The 16,921-nt window shown below is 48.0% G+C and overlaps 3 pseudogenes; all 3 read left to right on the forward strand.

Moving 5' to 3' along the window:
* Window positions 1–12,597: 12,597 nt before the first annotated feature.
* LOC125724479 (NADH-ubiquinone oxidoreductase chain 1-like) lies at window positions 12,598–16,871 on the forward strand (annotated as a pseudogene).
* On the forward strand, window positions 13,777–16,871 carry LOC125724496 (NADH-ubiquinone oxidoreductase chain 2-like; annotated as a pseudogene).
* LOC125724497 (cytochrome c oxidase subunit 1-like) lies at window positions 14,745–16,884 on the forward strand (annotated as a pseudogene).
* Window positions 16,885–16,921: the final 37 nt, after the last annotated feature.

The following is a 16,921-nucleotide window of genomic DNA, read 5'->3' on the forward strand; positions in this document are numbered from 1 at the left end:
TCTAACTTGTATAACTGGTAAAGTTATGGAGGCTATAATCAAAGAGAAAATGGTAGATTACCTGGACTCTAATAACATTTTGCGGGATAGCCAGCATGGATTTAGGAGAGGTAGATCCTGTTTAACAAATCTGTTGGAGTTTTTTGAGGAAGCTACTCAGGAAGTTGATGATAAGAAGGCCTATGATGTCATCTACTTAGATTTCCAAAAGGCTTTTGATGTTGTCCCCCACAAGAGGCTCCTACTTAAACTCAAAGCGACAGGTATTTTAGGTACCGTAGCGACCTGGATTGATAACTGGTTAACAGATAGGAAACAGCGAGTAGTTATAAGAGGCACAATGTCAAAGTGGGCTTGCGTTCATAGTGGGGTACCGCAGGGTTCGATTTTAGGACCACTATTGTTCCTAATTTACATAAATGATATGGATACCAATATATACAGTAAACTGGTGAAATTTGCAGATGACACCAAGGTGGGTGGTGTAGCAGATACTGAATTAGTGGCTCAGCAGCTACAGCGGGATCTTGATTTAATTTGTGACTGGGCCGATACCTGGCAGATGAAATTTAACATCGATAAATGTAAGGTACTCCATCTAGGGAGCAGAAATATAAAGTACAGGTATTTCATGGGTGTCACGGAAATAAAGGTAGCTGATCATGAGAAAGACCTTGGTGTGTATGTTGATGCTTCCATGTCCCATTCTCGCCAGTGTGGGGAAGCAATAAAAAAGGCCAATAGGATGTTGGGGTATATCTCCAGGTGTGTGGAGTTTAAGTCAAGGGAGGTAATGCTAAGATTATACAATTCCTTGGTGAGACCTCACCTAGAATATTGTGTGCAGGTTTGGTCACCATATCTTAAAAAGGACATTGTGGCCTTAGAAAAGGTGCAGCGTAGGGCCACAAAAATGATTCCTGGTCTTAGAGGAATGTCATACGAGGAACGGTTACTTGAGCTAAATCTGTTCAGTCTCAAGCAAAGGATCCAGGTATATAAGATTCTAACAGGTTTGGATGCTGTTCAAGCAAATAGTTACTTCAGCATTAGTTTAAATACACGAACTCGTGGCCATAGGTGGAAATTAGCGGGAGAACACTTCAAGCTGGATTTAAGGAAGCACTTCTTTACACAGCGTGTAGTCAGAGTATGGAATACCCTTCCTGATAATGTAGTGCAAGCTGAATCCTTGGGTTCCTTTAAATCAGAGCTAGATAAGATTTTAACGACTCTGAGCTATTAGTTTAGTTCTCCCCAAGCGAGCTTGATGGGCCGAATGGCCTCCTCTCGTTTGTATAGTTCTTATGTTCTTATGTTCTGAACCGGCGGCCCTCGAAGCCCTCGCGGAGGGTTTACAGAGGCTTCTCCAGCTCCGGAAGCCGGAGGATCCCGCACCGGAGCATCTGCCTCTGGCCCCGGAACCTGAACCGGAGCAGCCCCCTCTGCCCGCGGATCCTGCTTTGGAGCAAACGCCGTTACCGGCGGACTCCGCGCCAGGACCACCGCCTCGCGGCACCCGCCCCCCTGCACTCTGCGCTGCCGGGGCAGTCTCCACAACTGCCCGTGAGAACAGCGCAGCTTCCTCTGCGAGTGACACCCGCATCGGTGCAGCTCGCGCGGCCGCCGCCGTCCGCGAATCCCGCTCCAGAGCGGCAGCCGCCGCCTGCGCAGCAGCCGCCTGCGCAGCCAGCGCAGCCCCCACTGCCTACTGCTATTCCTCTTGCAGTTCCCGGGCCGGCGCCCCCACTGCAGCCACCTGCAGCTCCCGGGCCGGCGCCCCCACTGCAGCCACATCCAAGTCCTGACCGCGCTCCAAGTCCTGACCGCGCTCCAAGTCCTGACCGCGCTCCCGATCCGCCGCCCTTGCCTGCGGCTCCGGCGCCTGAGCAGCCGCCTTCGCTCCCTGACGCGCCCGGAGAAGCGCGCCTTGGAGAGGGGGCTCCCGCAGGGGAACGACCGCCTCTGCCGGTGGACCCCTCGCCGGAGCGACAGCTCCTGCCTGCTGACCAGGCGCCCGAGCAACCACTCCCGCCTGCGCACCCTACGCAGCCACCTGCGCAGCCCGGGGCGCTCCCCGTGCCTGCAGCAGCTCCAGCGCCCACGCCCGGGGTGCTCCCCGTGCCTGCAGTTCCAGAGCCAGCGCCCACGCCCGAGGCGCTCCCCGTGCCTGCTGCAGCTCCCGGGCCGGCGCTCCCACTGCAGCAGCCTGCAGCTCCCGGGCCGGCGCTCCCACAGCCTGACCGTGTTCCTGTCCCTGCGCCCCCACAACCTGACCATGTTCCTGTCCCTGCGCCCCCACAGCCTGACCGTGTTCCTGTCCCGGCGCCCCCACAGCCTGACCGTGTTCCTGTCCCGGCGCCCCCACAGCCTGACCGTGTTCCTGTCCCGGCGCCCCCTCTCCCTGCTGCGGCTCCAGTGGCGCCCCCTCTCCCTGCTGCGGCTCCAGTGGCGCCCCCTCTCGCTGCTGCGGCTCCCGAGGCGCCCCCTGACCGCGCTGCAGCGGCTCCCGAGGCGCCCCCTGACCGCGCTCCTGTCCCTGGCCCCGCTCCTGTCCCTGGCCCCGCTCCTGTCCCTGGCCCCGCTCCTGTGACTCCTCTGCCCTTGCCTCGGCATCCTCGGCCCCAACCGAGGGGCGTGATGTCCGTGTCCCGTAAGGGGCGGGGACACAGACGCAGGGCTGGGGTCCCTCCCGCCTGGCCCCCTGGCTCGCCCTCCCTCGCCTGCGCTCTGGCTCGGTTGGCGCCTGCGGTTCCTGGCCCTCCGGGTCGGCTGTCGCCTGCGGGTCCCCCTCCGGTGCCTCGTCGCCCTGCCTCGTTCCCCCCTCCGGTGCCTGGTCGGTCACCGGGGGGCTCCCCGACGGCGGCTCCCCCCCTCGCCTTGCCTTCGCCCTGGCCCCTTCCAGCTCCCTCGTCCCCTTCCCCGGTGCTCCCTCCTGCTCCCTCCCTGGCCCCTTCACGGGTCCCTCGCCCTGTCTCCTCTGCCCCTTCTCGGTCCCCTCCGGCTCCGGCCTCCCGGCTGCCGCCCGTCGCCCGCTGGGTCTCCCTCGGGCTCCCCCTAGTTCCCCCTCCTTGTCTCCCTACGCCCCTGCCTTTGTCCCGCCTGTCTCTGCCCCTCTGTTTTCTGCTCGCCCTTTCGTTCCGCCCGTCTCTGTTCCTTGTGCCCCGGTGTACCCGCCGTGCACTCCTGGCCCCTTTGTTCCGCCCGTTCCTTCTGTGTCTCCCTTCTTGGTTTGCCTGTCTGCCTTCCCGGCCCTCTGTCAGGTTTTCTCTTTTGTCTTTTCCCTCGCTCTGTTTTGTGCCTCGGTCCTGTTCCCTGTCCTGCGTTGATTCTGTTCTTGTTTTTCAGGTCCTGTTCTGCCTCGTCCCGTCCGTCACCCCTTCCTTGGCGCGCCCGGTGTAGCGCGCCTTTGGGGGGGGGGGTTCTGTCATGCCCGGCTCGTCCGCTCCTCGTGTGTGCCACGCCCCCTAATTACCCACGTGTGATTTCCTGATCGTGCCCAGTCGTGTCTTGTTTCCTGCTGCCTTGTTCCATGTATTTAAGTTCCTGATTTGTACTAACCCGTTGTCTGTCATTGATATTAGTCAGTGTCTGATGTTAAATAAATAAAGGAGCCAAGGGGAACCACCCTTTGTAACACATTCTGCTGTAGTTTGCAACAACAACAACAACAAATTTATTTTTATATAGCGCATTATCACAACATTACATTGTCTCAAAGCGCTTTACAGTATCCTCACCCAAAGCCCCCAGTGAGTAAGCCATAGGCGACAGTGGCAAGGAAAAACTCCCTAGAAGGAAGAAACCTTGAGAGGGACCAGACTCAAAGGGGAAGCCCATCCTCCAGGGGCCGGCAGGGATAGTCAAATAGAGAGAGGAGAGCAAGGAAGATAAGCCAATGCCGAAGCCGAGTCTTCTTCCAATTGCCAGGCAACCAGAGGTAAGGCAGCGGGTCATACATGGAAGATCAGAACGGCGAGCTGGATGCAGGGACGTCACTGGTGGTGGTCGGGTGTGCTGGATATCTTGATAGATTGAGGTCTCCAGGCATCACCCCCAGGAGGAGTAGGGGAAATAAAATGTACAATTAGGCATAGTAGAGGAGGCTATTGGCAGTGCTAAAAGCTAGGTGAGTACAATATGAAGTGCAATCTGCAAGCTCCGGCAGATATGGCTATGGCAGCATCAGTAGGAGGGAGAGGCAAGTGGGAATGCCGGCATGGGGAGTCCCTGAAATGTCAGCACTCCAGTTCCACAAGAGATTGCAAAGCTAGAGTGACAGCACTGACAATCCAGTTCATCCAAAGCCAATGGCACCGATCCCCACCCAGCTCTACACCTCACACTACAGGTCTGACTGGGAGTGAAGAGTTAGCTAGGGCTAGAACTAGTGTCCCTATACGCTAAACTAAACAGGTGTGTTTTTAGTCTGGACTTGAATATTGAGAGTGAACCTGAAACCCGCACATCTGGTGGAAGACCATTCCACAGCAGAGGAGCTTTGTAGGAGAAAGCTCTGCAGCCTGCCGTAGCTCTTTCTACCCTAGGCACTAACAGATATCCCATGGCTTGAGAGCGAAGCAAGCGTGGAGGGTTGTATGTGGTCAGCAGTTCACTAAGGTATTCTGGTGCAAGGCCATTTAGTGCTTTATAAGTTAATAGCAGTATTTTATAGTCAATTCGAGACTTAACTGGCAGCCAATGAAGAGAGGATAAGACCGGTGTAATATGATCAAATTTTTTAGTGTTTGTTAGAACTCTGGCTGCAGCATTCTGTACCATCTGAAGTTTATGCAAGGATCCAGACGGGCAACCCGATAGGAGGGCATTACAGTAATCCAATCTGGAACTTACGAAGGCATGTATTAGTTTTTCTGCATCATTAAGTGAGAGCATCTTACGAAGCTTGGCTATGTTCCGTAGATGATAAAATGCAGTTCTAGTAATACTTCTTATGTGAGCATCAAAGCATAGATCTGAATCGACAAGAACGCCAAGATTTCTAACTACCATGTTAGGTTGTGTAGGAAGGTTACCAACGTTGAGGTGGTGGAACTTATTTCTAGCAGCCTTGGGACCAATTACCAGAACTTCTGTTTTTTCTGTGTTTAACATAAGGAAATTTTTTGTCATCCAGCACTGGATATCTAATAGACAGTCTTCTAACCGAGATAGCAGTGATATATCATCAGGGTTAACAGATATGTACAACTGTGTATCATCTGCATAACAATGAAACCCAATACCATGATTTCTAATAATGTTACCAAGAGGTAGCATGTATAGGGTAAACAGTAGCGGGCCCAGGACTGATCCCTGTGGGACACCATATTCAACTTTAGTGGCCTTGGATGATTCATTGTTCACATGGGCATACTGATAGCGATCAGACAAATATGAGCGGAACCAAGAGAGCGCTGTCCCTGTAATGCCAACTACACCTTCTAACCGGTCCAAGAGGATATTATGGTCCACAGTATCGAACGCTGCAGTTAAATCTAGCAATACCAACAGAGATACACAGCCACGGTCAGAAGCCACAAGTAGATCATTCATTACTTTGACTAGAGCAGTTTCTGTGCTATGGTTTGGTCTAAAGCCAGACTGATATAATTCATTGGCATTAGTTTTTTGTAGGAAAGAGGACAACTGACGAACTACAACCTTTTCCATGATCTTTGAAATGAAAGGAAGATTTGAGATAGGTCTATAGTTTCCTAAAACACTGGGTTCAAGATTTGGTTTCTTTAGGACGGGTCTGATAACAGCAATTTTAAAAGGTTTTGGAACATATCCAAGCCTAAGAGAAGAGTTTAACACATTTAACACGGTAGTGCCAATCTGTGGTGCAATTTCCTTGAAGAATTTTGTAGGAATTGGGTCTACAAGGCTAGTAGAGGATTTACAGGAGAAAATTAAGCTCAAAAGTTCTGAGTGTGTAATAGGAATGAATGATTCAAAGGTCTCATTATTGGTAGGCATAAGACTAGCAGGAGGCAGGCAGCCGTAAGTAGGTAAAGGTGTGCACTGTATAGTCTGTCTAATTGTAGTTATCTTACCATTAAAAAATGTAAGAAAGTCATCACTCTTAAGAGCTTGTGGGATTTGCAAGTTTAATGAGGAATTCTGTGTTATCCTAGCCACGGATTCAAATAGGAATTTAGGATTGGTTTTGTTCATGTCTATTAATCTGGAGAGATACACAGACCGAGCAGTTACTAGTGCTTGTCTGTATTTAGAGAGGCTCTCTTTCCAGGCAGATTTGAAAACTTCCAGTTTAGTTGAGCGCCATTTTCGCTCTAGCTTGCGTGATGCCTGTTTGAGTTCACGTGTATTATCAGAGTACCAGGGGGCAGGTTGGTTATTGCTATGCTTTATACTCCTAAGTGGAGCCACAAGATCTAGAGTGCTGCGAAGGGATTTTTCCATGTTTGAAGTTGCCTGTTCAAGTTCATTTACACACGATGCTTCAGATGTAAGGCTAAAGGACTGTGGAAGTTGTTTCATAAATGTTGTTGTAGTTAGTGCCTTAATAGAACGTCTGATTCTATACTTTGGAGTGGTGGTCAACAGGAGGCTATACTGGATTTCAAATGTTAACAAGTAATGATCTGAGAGCAGAGGACTCTGTGGCATAATAGACACATGTTCTACCAGGATGCCATGACTAATGATCAAATCAAGGGTATGGTTACAGACATGAGTAGGCCCGACTACATTCTGACATACACCTACAGAGTCAAGAATAGCTGCAAACGCTGTTTTTAAAGGATCATTATCCTTCTCCATATGAATGTTAAAATCACCCACAATAACGGCTTTGTCAGTACTGACCACCAGGTTTGTTAAAAAATCAGCAAATTCCTTAAGAAAATCACTGTACGGCCCAGGCGGTCTATACACAATAACCATGGTGATTTGGGGTGATGAACTAGAAAGAGATGAGCCAGCAAGGCTAAGAACAAGAGTTTCAAATGTGCTGAAACTCACACCACATTTCTCAGACACTCCTAAGTTGGACTGAAAAATTGCAGCAACACCACCACCTTTGCGATTTGGTCGCGGGTTATGCTTATAACTGTATTCCGCTGGAGTAGATTCATTTAGTGCCATGAATTCATCTGGTTTAAGCCAGGTCTCAGTAAGGCACAGGGCACCAAGACTAAAATCAGTAATTATTTCATTTATTAATAGTGCTTTAGGGGCCAGTGATCTTATATTCAGAAGTCCAAGTTTAAGTTTAAATATTGCATCACAACTGTTTTCTAGTAACGGATTCATTGTGATTTTAATTAAGTTATTATGGCACACTCCACGGTGGAATAGTCCTCCATGATTAAAGACGCGGGGAGCAGACACAGTCTCAATGAAATGAACCCTAGGCGACGACTCTAAGCGACTAGCAGGCGGTCGGTTATGCCGGTTTGCCTGCCGCCTGGACTTGGCTCTAGTTAGTCAGCGATTTGCCTGTAGACTACGAGCTATGCTTTTAGACAGGAGGTCGGCACCAGCCCGCGAGGGGTGAATACCGTCCCTCTTCAAAAGCCCAGGCCTACCCCAGAACATCCTCCAGTTGTCTATATAACCTACACCATTTATCGGGCACCATTCCGACAGCCAGCGATGTAGCGACGATAATCTGCTGTACATTTCATCGCCACGTCTAGCAGGGATGGGGCCAGAGCACGTTACTGACACACACATCTTCTTCGCAATGTTGCACACCTCTTTAAAATTTGCCTTTGTGATCTCCGATTGCCTCAATCGGACATCATTAGTGCCGACGTGGATAACTATCTGAGAGTATTTACGTTTACTTTTAGCCAGCACTTTTAAATTTGCCGAGATGTCGGTCGCTCTGGCACCCGGGAGACAATTTACAATGGTCGCTGGAGTCGCTACTCTCACGTTTCTTAGAATAGAATCATTGCAGAGAGTGTGGGTACCCTTGCAAGTAAAACTGTAAAGTGTGTGTCTCGTAAATGTGGAGTTGCGGTGGAAACGCCGGGCGCTTTCCCCAACACCCGGGACCTTACCACAGTACCGCACAACATACGCTCACACTCCATCAGGTAACCCACCCGCTCAGCTCCCACACCCCGGCGGCGGCCGACAAAAACCCCACCACTCTCCTCAATATAAAATTATAATAAATAAATAAATAAATAAATAATAACTTATTAAATTAATACACACTCATAAGTGTCATGCCCGGCTCGTCCGCTCCTCGTGTGTGCCACGCCCCCTAATTACCCACGTGTGATTTCCTGATCGTGCCCAGTCGTGTCTTGTTTCCTGCTGCCTTGTTCCATGTATTTAAGTTCCTTGTTCCATGTATTTAAGTCATTGATGTTAGTCAGTGTCTGATGTTTCCTGCCCTGAATCCTACGATTAAACCCCGTTTTCCCTTACTTTGCCCGCTTACTTGTTCCTGCTCGCTCGCCTGCCTGTACGCTCACCCAGTGATCGCGGGCGTCCCGTGACAATAAGCACTCTCCTCAATATAAAATTATAATTTTAAAAATAAATATTAAATAATAATAAATTATTAAATAATTTAAAATAATAAATAATTTTAAATAATAATAAATAATTAATTTAAATCCCTCTCCCATGATGTCACATCGTACCACCACAACCACGCCCCAAACTCCACCCCCCTCCAGTGAACTTTTGACCGTGACCTTTATGACCTTTAGGTCAGAAATCTTTTTGAAAGAAGCGGCATTCTCTATCTCTCTTAGGGAGTTTTTCCTTGCCACTGTCGCCTATGGCTTACTCACTGGGGGCTTTGGGTGGGGATACAGTAAAGCGCTTTGAGACAATGTAATGTTGTGATAACGTGCTATACTTTGTCATGTAATTTTCTATTCTATAATAAACAATAGTTTGATACACTTGTTTCATTCTTTTTCCCTCGTGCTCCTGCTTTCAAAATTGAAAGTTTGCCCTGCACTGCACTTTATTGGCGTGCGTTCTACGGGAATGTAGACCTCTGCTTCGGTGGAATCTTGCTGTTGTTGTAGATGGTCTGCTCGCACGCTTTCACATTGTGCACAAGCAGATCTGATTCTGTATCTCTGTAGAGAGGCATTCTTTTCTTCTGCCTGGCAAATCCAGCATTATAATAGCAATCCACCAAGGTGCAAGCGCACCTAGGTCTTAAAGAAAATGTTTGAAAAAATTAGTTTATAGCATGTTTACACCATAAACACAGCAGTGACTGAGTACAACCCTTGTGGACCAGGCGCCTGGCTTTGACTATTTTTCTGCCATTAAACTAGCAAACGTGGGTTGGCCATGAACTCCTGCGTGTTGTAAAGTGAGGTATGAAACAGATACCAGGCCGCTTCAGTGAGGGTCAGCGTAAGTTTTCTTCATGTGATTTTATGGTTTCAAATGTTTCATTGGAATCAATCCATCCAGCAGCATGAAGACTCCAATCCAAAGAAGTGGGACGATGCCAAAGAAGAACAAATCAGTCAATCCTCAAGTCTCCTCTCTTCTCAGGCGATTGATGGACTCTGAGCATGAGACATGTACAAAAGATGAGGACTCTTCTCTACTATGCAAATGGAAACTCTTCTTAACCTTTTATTTATAGCTTTTGCTTATACCGTAAGATTTAGGAACACATTGAAAAAGATAAATTTTAATGTATTTGAAGGTTGAAGTTATTGGAATTTGTTACGACTGATTTGATGGAATATGTTTTTGGACCGAACTGTCAAAAAATGTGGAATGTAAAATGCAATTTAATGGTTGAATCCGTAATAACTTGCTATAAATTGCACACACATCCAGCATTACAGTGACAGGGAGCTATTAGACCAGAGTTGTTGTTTTACATTACAGTTTTTTACAATCGCTATGACAGTTTTTGCAATACATTTAACAAGTTCCCTAAACTCTTAACGCACCAATACACCTAAAACACACAATTGGCAAAACGGTTAATTTCATGCTCAAAATCACACATTGTAAACTAAACCCCAAAAATAATTTTCAAAATACAATAATAAACTACCATAGTACACTATATCTAGCAAAACACTGCAAACGTTTTAAAATCGAATAATTATTGAAAACACTAACACATGTTCTCTTCCAACAGGAACATTTAGTCAATCATTGACAAAAAAAACACTATCATCAGCTTAAATTACAGAAACTGCATTATTTTATATGTCAGGTCTGCCCTTATATTTGAAGCCTTTCTACATTTTTGTTTTGTTGCGTTTAGTAAATGCATGCATTTTGTTTCCTTTGCTGCAGAAATTCAATACAAAAAAATTACAGTTTTTTTCAGTCGCTAACAAGCGCTTACCCATACTTCAGATACTTTTTCTAAACTCTTAACACAGACTCACAACTACAAAACACAATTGGCCAAATGGATAATTTTCTTCTCAAAAATAAATTGTTAAATATATACACTATGTCATGCCCTGCTCGTCGGCTCCTCCTGTGTGCCACGCCCCCTGCCTACCCACGTGTGTTTCCCGGATTGTACCCAGCTGTGTCTGATTATTTTCAAGCAGTCCTGTGTATTTCAGTCCGTGTCTTACCCGAGTCCTTTGTCCGTCATTGATGTTCATCGATGTTCGTTTGCGTGAGATCCCCGTATTCCCGATTAAACCCCGTTCGTCCCGTATCCTGCCTGCCTGCTTCCTCCTTCCGCACAATCGCCGCTCTCCGCCGCGCTCGCGCACCACGACCCGTAACAGAATGACGGACCGTAAAAAGAAAAGTAAGCGGCGAGGAAGGAGGATCCCTGAGGAGCCGATCCGCCTGGGAGCCTGCTCGCTCTCCAGGCTTTGGATCGCGCCGGAGGAAGAGGTACCCGTCCGGTCTCCAGCCCGGGGGCCGCTCCCGCGAGGTACCTGCCCAGTCTCGATGTTCTGGCCCTCGAGTGAGGACGAGGAGGAAGAGCCCTTCCTCTTCCCTTACCTGGAGCGGGAGCCGGTGTTTTCGCTGTCTGTTTTTGCAGACATCGCGCCACCTCCCGCTGCCACCAGGCGCCAGAAGAGCAAGGAGGAGTCCTTCGAATACCCGGACCCACTGCTCATCCCCCCTGCAGCAGCCACCCCGGAGGCGCCGTCCGCGCCTCAACCAGGGAAGACGGCCGACTGCATCTCCCAGTTCTTCGCCCTCCAGGGGCTATTCTGGAGGATCTGGGAGGGACTGGGCACTCCAGTGAGTCCAGAGGCAGAGGACATTATAACGCGGCTCCAGAAAGACTTTGCCGCGTTTACTCCCGCCTCCGACCGGGGGGATCTGGAGAAAATGGCAGAGGGGGTTCGGCAGCTCCTCCAGCTCCAGAGGGCTGCGGACTCCGCTCCCGTGCAGCCGCCATTGCCGGCGGACCCCGCTCCCGTGCAGCCGCCATTGCCGGCGGACCCCGCTCCCGTGCGAAGCTCGGGCAGAAACAATAAACCAATTATCCTGATACAAACTCCAACTCCCCCAATTATACTAAGCTATTCTATGTTTACATAGAAGCAACAATGCTAGAATCAGTAACAAGGGAGCACGCCTCCCTCCCGGCACACGTGTAAGTCAGATCGGACACACCACTGACAAATAAAGAGCCCAACCAAAGAGGGCCTAGCAGACCAAACAACAACCAAGAAGAACCTGCAACTTACAATCGTTAACCCAACACAGGAGTGCCAACATAGGGAAAGACTAAATGAAGAAAGAAGGAACTCGGCAACCACGGGCCCCGCCTGTTTACCAAAAACATGGCCTCTTGCAACCCATAAATAAGAGGTCCAGCCTGCCCAGTGACGATAAGTTTAACGGCCGCGGTATTTTAACCGTGCTAAGGTAGCGTAATCACTTGTCTTTTAAATGAAGACCCGTATGAAAGGTGTCACGAGGGCCCTCCTGTCTCCTACTTCAAGTCTGTGAAATTGATCTGCCCGTGCAGAAGCGGGCATAACAACATAAGACGAGAAGACCCTGTGGAGCTTAAGACTAATCAACCAACCGTGCCTAGAAGCTCTCTGCCCAACAGCAACAAAAAGCCAAACAAGCATAACGAACCATGGTTGAACTGTCTTCGGTTGGGGCGACCATGGGGGACAAAAAAGCCCCCAAGAGGAATTAGGGGACCAGATAACTGATCCCTAAGAGCCAAGAGCCACTACTCTAAGCAACAGAATACTCTGACCAATAATGATCCAGACACAAGCCTGATCAACGAACCAAGTTACCCCAGGGATAACAGCGCAATCCTTTCCCAGAGCCCATATCGCCGAAAGGGTTTACGACCTCAATGTTGGATCAGGACATCCTGGTGGCGAAAATTCTACCAAGGGTTCGTTTGTTCAACGATTAAAGTCCTACGTGATCTGAGTTCAGACCGGAGCAATCCAGGTCGGTTTCTATCTATGCATTTCCCCTTCCTAGTACGAAAGGACCGGAAGGAGGGGGCCAATGTTCAAAACACGCCCCGTCCCTACTCAATGAAAACAACTAAATTATTAAAGGGAAATATAAATCACAGCCCAAGACAAGGGCTAGCTGAGGTGGCAGAGCCTGGTAATTGCAAAAGACCTAAGCCCTTTCCCCCAGAGGTTCAACTCCTCTCCTCAGCTCTTGAACAAAATGAACGAATGACTACCATTAATCATCAACCCACTTCTATGCATCATTCCAGTATTACTAGCAGTAGCCTTCCTAACCCTACTAGAACGAAAAGTACTAGGATATATACAACTACGAAAAGGGCCAAACATTGTAGGACCATACGGCCTACTACAACCTGTCGCCGACGGGGTTAAACTCTTCATTAAAGAACCCGTACGACCCTACGCATCCTCACCAATTCTATTTCTAGCCACACCAATACTAGCACTCACCCTAGCAAAAACCCTGTGAATTCCAATACCAATTCCATATCCAATCACCGACCTAAACCTAGGAGTTTTATTTATCCTAGCCCTATCCAGCCTAGCAGTATATTCCATCCTAGGATCAGGCTGAGCCTCAAACTCAAAATACGCCTTAATCGGGACCCTACGTGCAGTTGCCCAAACCATCTCATACGAAGTAAGCCTAGGCCTCATCATCCTCTCCACAATCATCTTTGTAGGAGGCTTCACACTACACACATTCAACGTAACGCAAGAACCAATCTGACTACTCGCACCCAGCTGACCTCTAGCAGCTATATGATATATCTCAACATTAGCAGAAACCAACCGAGCCCCATTTGACCTCACAGAGGGAGAGTCAGAACTAGTCTCCGGCTTTAACGTAGAATATGCAGGAGGCCCATTCGCCCTATTCTTCCTAGCCGAATACGCCAACATCCTACTAATAAATACACTCTCCACCATCCTTTTCCTAGGAGCCGCACACAACCCTCCTACCAGAACTAACCATAACCAACCTTATAATAAATTATAATAATAAAAAACTACTCTCCACACTATTCCTATGAGTCCGTGCCTCCTACCCCCGATTCCGATACGACCAGCTTATGCATCTAGTATGAAAAAACTTCCTACCAATAACCCTAGCCCTCATCCTATGACACCTAGCACTCCCCCTATCCATAGCAGGCATCCCCCCACAAACATAAACGGAAGTGTGCCCGAAAGCCCAAGGGCCACTTTGATAGAGTGGATAATAGGGGTTCAAGTCCCCTCACTTCCTTAGAAAGAGGGGATTTGAACCCCTCCCTAAGAGATCAAAACTCTTCGTGCTTCCAATACACCACTTCCTAGTAAAGTCAGCTAAACAAGCTTTCGGGCCCATACCCCGAGAATGTGGGTTAAACCCCCTCCTTTGCTAATGAACCCATACGTACTCACTATCCTCATCTCAAGCCTAGGAATTGGTACCACTTTAACATTCGCCAGCTCCCATTGACTCCTGGCCTGAATAGGACTAGAAATTAATACACTAGCAATTATTCCACTAATAACTCAACAACATCACCCTCGAGCCGTAGAAGCCGCTACAAAATACTTCCTCACTCAAGCAACAGCTGCCGCAATAATCCTATTTGCCAGCACAACAGACGCATGAATATCTGGACAATGAAACATTACACAAATCTCCCACCCAATCTCAACCACCACAATCATACTTGCCCTCTCCCTAAAAATTGGACTCGCCCCAGCACACTTCTGACTTCCAGAAGTACTACAAGGCCTAAATCTAACCACAGGACTTATTTTATCCACCTGACAAAAACTAGCCCCATTTGCCCTAATCTACCAAATCGCACCAAACACCAATCCAACACTCCTCACCGCACTCGGCATTACTTCAGCCCTAGTTGGAGGCTGAGGCGGCCTAAACCAAACACAACTACGAAAAATCCTAGCATACTCATCAATCGCTCACCTAGGCTGAATAATTATTATTCTACACTTTATACCAAGCCTAACCCTCCTAAACCTAACAATATATATCTTAATAACATCAGCAGTATTCCTAACAGCTAAAATTATATCCGCCACTAAAATCAACACACTAGCCACAACATGAACCAAAACCCCCGCCCTAACAGCATTAGCCATAATAAGCCTGCTCTCCCTAGGAGGCCTCCCCCCTCTCACAGGATTCATGCCAAAATGATTAATTTTACAAGAACTAACTAAACAAGACCTCCCACTCACCGCAACAATTATAGCAATAAGTGCCCTACTTAGCCTATTCTTCTACCTACGCCTATGTTACGCAATAACCCTAACAATTTCACCAAACACCAACAACGCAACAACCCCATGACGTTTCAAATCAACCCAAACAACCCTAACAACAGCAATTACCCTAATTGCTTCCCTAACCCTCCTTCCCATCACCCCCGCCATCCTGGCTATAGTAGCCTAGAGACTTAGGATAATCAGACCAAAAGCCTTCAAAGCTTTAAGCAGGAGTTAAAATCTCTTAGTCCCTGATAAGACCTGCAGGACTTTATCCCACATCTTCTAAATGCAACTCAGACACTTTAATTAAGCTAAGGCCTTACTAGATGAGAAGGCCTTGATCCTACAATCTCTTAGTTAACAGCTAAGCGCTCAAACCAACGAGCTTTCATCTACCCTTCCTCCCGCCGCCACGGGAACGAGGCGGGAGGAAGCCCCGGCAGGCAGTTAGCCTGCATCTTCAGATTTGCAATCTGACGTGTCATACACCACAAAGCTTGACAGGAAGAGGACTTAAACCTCTATACATGGAGCTACAATCCACCGCTTAAACCTTCAGCCATCCTACCCGTGGCAATCACTCGCTGATTTTTCTCAACCAATCACAAAGACATCGGCACCCTATATCTAGTATTTGGTGCTTGAGCCGGAATAGTGGGCACTGCACTGAGCCTTCTTATCCGAGCAGAACTAAACCAACCCGGAGCACTACTTGGTGATGACCAGATTTATAATGTTATCGTCACAGCACACGCCTTCGTAATGATTTTCTTTATGGTAATACCAATTATAATCGGTGGGTTTGGTAACTGACTAATCCCCCTTATGCTCGGCGCTCCCGACATGGCATTCCCCCGAATAAATAATATAAGCTTCTGACTTTTACCTCCATCTTTCCTTCTTCTACTAGCTTCCTCCGGAGTTGAAGCCGGGGTTGGGACAGGATGAACCGTATACCCACCCCTAGCCGGCAACCTAGCCCATGCCGGAGCTTCCGTAGACTTGGCCATCTTCTCCCTTCATCTGGCCGGAGTTTCTTCTATTCTCAGGTCAATCAACTTTATTACCACAATTATTAACATGAAACCCCCAGCAATCTCACAATACCAAACCCCTCTCTTTATCTGGGCCCTATTAGTAACTACCGTTCTGCTACTGCTATCACTACCAGTACTAGCCGCAGGAATTACAATACTGCTTACAGACCGAAACCTCAACACCACATTCTTCGACCCGGCCGGCGGTGGAGACCCAATCCTCTATCAACACCTGTTCTGATTCTTCGGCCACCCTGAAGTATATATCCTAATTCTCCCAGGGTTCGGAATAATCTCCCATATCGTCGCCTACTATGCAGGGAAAAAAGAACCATTTGGATATATAGGAATGGTTTGAGCAATAATAGCAATCGGCCTCCTCGGGTTTATCGTATGAGCCCATCACATGTTTACAGTAGGTATGGACGTTGATACCCGAGCCTACTTCACATCAGCAACCATAATTATTGCAATTCCAACTGGTGTAAAAGTATTCAGCTGATTAGCCACCTTATATGGAGGCTCAATTAAATGAGAAGCCCCATTCCTATGGGCCCTAGGCTTCATCTTCCTATTTACAGTTGGAGGCCTAACAGGCATCATTCTAGCCAACTCCTCTCTAGACATTGTACTACACGACACCTACTACGTAGTTGCACACTTCCACTACGTCCTATCAATAGGAGCCGTATTCGCAATCATAGGAGGATTTGTACACTGATTCCCTCTATTCTCTGGATATACACTACACGGCACATGAACTAAAATCCATTTCGCCGTAATATTCGTAGGAGTAAACCTCACATTCTTCCCACAACACTTCCTAGGCCTAGCAGGTATGCCACGGCGATACTCCGACTACCCAGATGCCTATACACTATGAAACACTGTATCATCAGTTGGATCTTTAATTTCCCTAGTAGCCGTAATTATATTCCTATTCATTCTCTGAGAAGCATTTGCCGCCAAACGAGAAGTCCTATCGGTAGACCTAACTACAACAAACGCCGAATGACTACATGGCTGCCCACCACCATACCACACATTTGAAGAGCCAGCCTTTGTACAAGTACAGACCGGACATCGAGAAAGGAAGGAATCGAACCCCCGTATACTGGTTTCAAGCCAGCCGCAAAACCATTCTGCCACTTTCTTACATAACTTATAAGACACTAGTATAATAGCCACTACACCACCTTGTCAAGGTGGAATTGTAGG

Source organism: Brienomyrus brachyistius, unplaced genomic scaffold (genome assembly GCF_023856365.1).
Source record: "Brienomyrus brachyistius isolate T26 unplaced genomic scaffold, BBRACH_0.4 scaffold56, whole genome shotgun sequence".
Classification (NCBI taxonomy): domain Eukaryota; kingdom Metazoa; phylum Chordata; class Actinopteri; order Osteoglossiformes; family Mormyridae; genus Brienomyrus; species Brienomyrus brachyistius.